The 6,283-nt window shown below is 36.8% G+C and overlaps 1 long non-coding RNA gene across 3 annotated transcripts; it reads left to right on the top strand.

Annotated features, from left to right (window-relative positions):
• Nucleotides 1-593: 593 nt before the first annotated feature.
• On the top strand, nt 594-6,277 carry LOC114578731. 3 transcript variants are annotated; one of them, XR_003699697.1, is made up of 6 exons: nt 594-696; nt 2,459-2,552; nt 2,830-2,956; nt 5,257-5,367; nt 5,615-5,684; nt 5,759-6,277. It is a non-coding gene; the product is annotated as an uncharacterized LOC114578731 (long non-coding RNA). The 3 variants fall into 3 exon arrangements; XR_003699696.1 differs by having other exon boundaries at nt 5,563-5,684; XR_003699698.1 differs by lacking the exon at nt 5,257-5,367.
• Nucleotides 6,278-6,283: the final 6 nt, after the last annotated feature.

Here is a 6,283-nt window from a genome sequence, read left to right as displayed (position 1 = left end):
CCATTGTGTCCTGTTAAGAGTCAAATTCTCATTTAAATCTAATAAGAAAATTAAATTATCATTGAATCCTTTTTCTTCATTAAATGTGTTTTTTTAATGAAAACAATAAATTTAATATAAATTAATATATTAATAGATATAATTTAAACTAATAAATTAAATATATTTTTTAAAATTTTCAATGTAGATCACAAGCTCAATTAAAGTTTAAAAAAATAAAAATATATATATATTTGAATTTGAGGCTCCGCTAGTAAAAATCTCTGCCACGCTTTTTTTTTCTTTTTTTCTTCTTTCTTCGGCGGATGATCTGGCGGGCAAATTATTGGGTCAGGTGACCGGAGGCGAAAAATAAGTTCGGACATCTAATAAAAATTTGCCGCGTCACTTTGCGCTTTTGATTGTGTTTTTGACTTGCGCTTTAGTTGAGCTTTACTTGCGCTTTACTTGCTCTTTTTGACTTGCGCTTTAGTTGCGCTTTAGTTGCGTTTTACCTGCGCTTTACTTGCGCTTTACCTGCGCTTTACTTACGCTAAATTTAAAATAATATTTTATTAATATCCGAACCTATCTTTGCGTTCGATCACCTGACCCAATAATTTGCCTGTAGGGTGAGAATGGAACGTTCCCAAATTGACAGCAATCAAACATTTTCTTTGGTGACATCTGAATCACTCTCGGATCATGGATTCTATAGTGAGTTAATCCCTATTTTTTCTGAATTTTTTTATTGGACTAATGGTTGCTTGAATCGTTTCAATCCAATTGAAATGGAGTCTGAAACTGTATCTTTTTATCATGGATTTGATTCGATGTTAGCTTAAGGGCCTTTTTAAATGAGCGTCTCTTTCATTGATATAGAAACCCTAGAAAGCGTCGATTTTGGTGGCTTCGTGCCCTGTTTTGGATCGCAGACGCAAGGAAAAAACGCTGTTATGGTGGAGAAGTCGGGAAGAGCTGAGCCGATTCACGAAGGGATGGTTCAGGGTAGTAGTTTCCCCAGGGAAGCATCTAAGAAAATAGAATCATATGCAAAATCTGCTACAGAGGTAATGCGGGTTGGGAGCTTAAATGGCGAGGGTATGGAATTCTTCATTTTAGAATGCCAAAAGGAGCTTAATGAAATGTGTGAACTCTGTAAAGGGTTGGGTTTCGCCCTATAAGCTTCATCTAGAAGAGGGACAACAGTTTCCTTCACTTAATTTTGCAGTTTGCCCGTTTGCTACAGGTGAGCAGTCTTTTCTTTTATGAGGAGGTGGAGGAAATCTATGAAAAACTTAAAGCATGGGAAGGGAAGTTAGGGATCACCTTTGATACTTCATCAAAATCAGCTTGGTCAAGCACGAATCTCAATGCACATTTCAATGGAAAACTTTTAAACATTAATTCAGTACCATTCAAACTTCAATTTCAAAATATTATAGTCAACCTTATTGGCTCGATGAGATGAACCCAACAACTCTAAAATTGGTGCAATCTAAGTTCAAATAAGCCCAAATCAAGAAGAGCTTGAAGCATAGTTGAAATTTTTTAAATATTAATTGAAAGATCAAATGATTTCTAAATTTATAATGCTTATAATCAAATCTAGTCTTGAAAAGATGAATTCAATGATTAATTTTGATAGCATCAAGACGCTTAATTGTCAAATGAGCACTCTATGATTAAGGAATTATTTCAAACCTAATGTAGTGTTCCAGATTTTCTCTATATTTATGGGTCAATCATTATTAAAAAATTTATAAATAAATCTCCCTTTACATGAAGGGGATCCTTACTTAATGATTCAAGAGAGTTTAAAAGTTTGAAGAATCCTAGAGCTCTACTCGAGCACCATCGCCATCAACCCACTGTCTGATCGCCGCCATCAAGCCACCGTCTGGTCGCCACCATCAAACTTGTGTGGCCAATTTGACATTGTCAGACCTTCATTGCCCGATGGTTCTTGTCATATGACATGTGTTGTTGGTTCTTCATCATCTGACCATCATCATCAGACCATTGTTGAATGGCCATCGTCCGAATGTCGTTATAATAACCTCGCCACTCAACCATCGTCGTTGCACTGCCGCTACCTAACCATCAATCTCTGATCATTATCATTCAAAACTTCAACCACAATCATCTGAACACATTTAGCCTCATACCAACTCTATCATATCTTCTACAAGTTCTCCATACTCTTGTAATCACGTTGTCTTCAAGTTAAGGGACAAACAAATATATGTAATCGAAACTCACATAGTGGAATCATTTTAGATGGGTTAAGCCCCATTGTAATTCCCCTTTTCAGATTTTCCACATGAGAACTTAAATGACACCTGTATTTTTTATTTTTATTTATCTATTTGTGTGTTAGATTTTTGTGCAAAATTAGTATGCAAAACATTCTTTCTCTACAAATTTGTTAGCTAGTATGCAAAACATGGTTAAATTTGCAGTTCTATGCTTTTTGAAGGTAAGATAACACTGGCGTAATGAATGAGGATGTTGATGTGCTGGAAGATGAATCCATGATGTGCAACAAGATCTATGATTTTTTATACCCCAGGGTACTTTAAATTGAATTAGAATTTATTTTATGGGTTTATGATACTTAGATTTTGGATTTGAAGAGAATAGAAGATGTCAGTTATATACTCATATAAATAACCATTAGTAGAATTGACTTTGAATTTCTTTCATGGAATGTTTCTGATTTTTGGAGAACACTTGACCAGATAAAATTAATGAAGTGATTTTGCATTGGAAGAAATAGAACATATCAATTTTATACAGATATAGTAAGTACTTTTCAGAAACCTGTTATTATGTATAACTTTTATGCAGGAAGAACCAAGTCAAAGTCTTTATGAGTGTGAGAAGTACAAGGAAGATGAATCTAGACATTGAAAATCTTGAGGATGATCAAAATGAAGTGAAGAGAGTTTCTTAGTCCCAGCTCTCAGGAAATGAGGTACTTTTTTTATTTGATTCAAACTTGTGCTACAGCAAAAAATGTGCATATCTTTATTTGATAAGCAAATTCCGGAAATAGCAATGCTTCAGCACATTTTGAGACCACCATCTAACCAACACCGTTAGATTACAACCTGGCCATCAGCATCAATCCTTCACGGCTCGAGCAAGATCATCGGAATGTCACTACGACCATTATTAGCGAACCATCATTGTCCAAACACCATTGTCGAATTGTAGTCAACTGACTATAGTTATCAAACTATGTTTGTCTAACCATAGTAGTCGAATCTGACGAGGACATCAGTCAGAGAAAATAGAAAACAGAGAAACCAAGAGCTCACTTGTAGGTGAACTGTTGGCTATTTCCTTGGCCACTCCTAGCCTCCTCCGCTCATGAACTCACAAAGAGATCACTAAGAAACAAAGCAAAACTTCATTCATCAAAATCATCATTTACCAATACAAAGCTAAGGGACCTTAATATATAGGCCTCAATAAAAGAAAAACAAAAAGACACAAGTGCCCTCGGGGCTACAATAACGACTCACTACCCATAGGGATAAACTAGGAAAATAGAAAATGCAAAAACAAATAAAATACAAAATATATCAAAAGTAAAGACTCTGGATCGTAGCCGACGATCTACGACTCCGACGACGGTACACATGTCCAAACTATGTTAAAATTCAAATGCTTTCCTAATGCTAAAACTTAAATTTAGAAACTTCCCCTCTTAAATAAAATCTGAAATTCAATTCAAATTTTGTTTAAATCTTTAATTATTTATTGGGGCCCACTTACTTAAACCAAAATCCCTCTCCCCCTCTCTCTCTACATGGCCGGCCACCTATCCTCTTCCCCTTCCTCTCCTATTTCATTAATTGCCTCCACTTAATCCTCCCTAATATTCTCCTAACTGCCGGCCCCTCTTTTATTGGCTTAATTTTGAATTTCAAAATTAATCCCCCCCCCCCCTCTCATTGTTAAAAATCTGAATTAATTTCAGATTTTAAGAATTCCCCCTCCCTTTTCTTCTCTTCCTCCTTTTCTTCTCTTCCCCAACTCACCCGAACCCCCATCTTCCCCTCCTCCACAACCTCTCACCACCGGCCAAGTTCTCCAAACCACGACACACCAAGCCCTTCCCCGATCATGTATGGCCGATCCGGAAGTTGATCACGGGCTTATTCTCAATTCTCAAGGGGAGATCGACGTCATCCAATCCCCGTTCTTTGATCCCGGATTTGGATCCGAAAACACCGTCAAGGAGTACGTGGAACGTATCCTCCCCCACTTAGCAGATGTCATTGACGAACAGAGGCCCGATGAAGATTGGAAGATCACCGGACGGCCACCCATTCCTCCAACTCCGACTCCTTCCCCGGCGACTAGCCCCCTCGACATCATGTGCCTTCTAGTGGCATCCCTAAGCTTGCTTGCAACATTCTTCTGCTAAGCCAATCACTACCAAGAGTGTGAGTGAGGGGATCCCAAGGTGAATGATCTAAATTTTAAACTGTGGTTGTTATGTGCCATTTGCTCTACTCATTTATTTGTTGATATAATTTTGCAAGTCTCCTAGTAATCTCAATTGTAATCTCTTGTCGTTACTTAGTCCTTCCCTTGGAATTTTCAAAGATCTATCTTGAAAACGCATCCGTTAATGTTTAGCCAAGCAACGTTCTCATTTTATTAATTTCATATAAGCAATTCTTATTTCATCATCACTGTTTCACATCATATTTGATATCAGAGCATGGTAAGCATGTGCTAGAAGTTCCTAGGAGTCTAGTTATCCTTTCCAAAACTCGTTTGCATGCATACCATTGCCTAGTTAATTTAGTTCACTGTTTTTTTCCTTGCTGTCCATTAAATTCATGCGCCATTTACATCACTTTAGGCAAGTCTATTTCATTGTTTAAGTGCTGTCCTTGTCACGTTTACATCCCTAGTTGTCTAGGTTACTTAAACAATCATTATAGCTTGCTGTCCAAACTTTTCCTGCACCAATTAGTGGCCTTTAGGTGAGTCTAAGCTAGTGTCTTGGTGTTGTCCCTTACCCCGTTACCTCCCCTAGCGTCCCCTAACACTGCGTGGGGTAATGAATGATGATGTTGATGTGCTGGAAGATAAATCGACGAAGTGCTTTTGGTTCTGAGAGGTGATGGGTTCAGCTAGTTTTCCGTTGATATTCTTGCCAGCTAGTTTTCCGTTGATATTCTTGCCAGCTAGTTTTCCTTCGATTGTCACTTCTTGGTGTAGTTTAGATTAATTTCAGACTATTTGCCTTGTCAGTTTGCAGACAAGGAATTTCAAGCTTTTATGAAAAAAAAATCAAAGAGGACTTTTCAAAGCTCGCCGCATCAAATGTAAAAACAATTCATGAAAGGAATTCCACTCTTTCGTGTGAGTTAAGGGTTTTAAGGTTTCTTTCAATGTTAATTGTATTTATGGTAAAAATTAAATGCAAGTTTGCTACCATTTGAAGTTCGTACATTTGTAGTTTAAAAAGTAAAGAGCTTGTTCATTTTCAAGGCTTGTTATTGCTAAACAACCATTTTCTACTTATGTTGACACTATTCTTTGACAACATTTATGAAGCCTTCAGTTCATGTCCCTGATCTGAGTCTTGGGAGACCATTGAATGTTACAGAAATCCGTTCATTCGCCAAAAAAATTTATGCAAAGGAGCTCTACTGAGATGCATGGAGCTAATTCTTCAGGTGATCGTCATATAGCAATTTGTTTTCTCATTATGCTTTATTTCTACTGAAGAAATTTTCTTTCCTTAATAAAGGGCTGAGAAAGAAGCGAAGTTAAAAAGAGAAAGAGCTAGCCAAGACAATTGTGAAAAATAAGCAAAATGCTGAGAAGTTGATAGAGATTCAAAAAGAGAAGCTACTTTCTGTAAGCAGAATATTTCTTTTTCTCATTTTGTAGGTTTAATATCCAATTATTTTTTTGTCCATGCCTCGGTTCTCTGTGGCTGGAGGATGTTCTAACTTTGGTTTCTAAGCTTATGATCATATAGCTTGTTCAAAACTACCCTTCATTTCCAAAATCATTAATCCAGGGACATGTCGTTTCATGCATTTTTCAGGCTTGGTTCTGTGTATGTGGAGCAGCAATACTTTTGTTGACGGACAGTGGCGGAGCCAAAAAATATATTTAGGGGGGGCCTAAATTAATTTTTTGTTAATTTTCTTTCAATTTTTTACATCCAGGCTTGGGACCGATATAATCAGTTTTAAAAAAGATAAAACTTTGATAGTGAATAAGTTTATTTTTTTCCTTCACAAAATGACTTCCAAACATCAAATCA

The sequence above is a fragment of the Dendrobium catenatum genome, unplaced genomic scaffold, assembly GCF_001605985.2.
Source record: "Dendrobium catenatum unplaced genomic scaffold, ASM160598v2 original_scaffold_133232, whole genome shotgun sequence".
NCBI lineage: Eukaryota > Viridiplantae > Streptophyta > Magnoliopsida > Asparagales > Orchidaceae > Dendrobium > Dendrobium catenatum.
The sequence above is the reverse complement of the archived record's forward strand: the minus strand, read 5'-3'. Positions and strand labels throughout refer to the sequence as shown.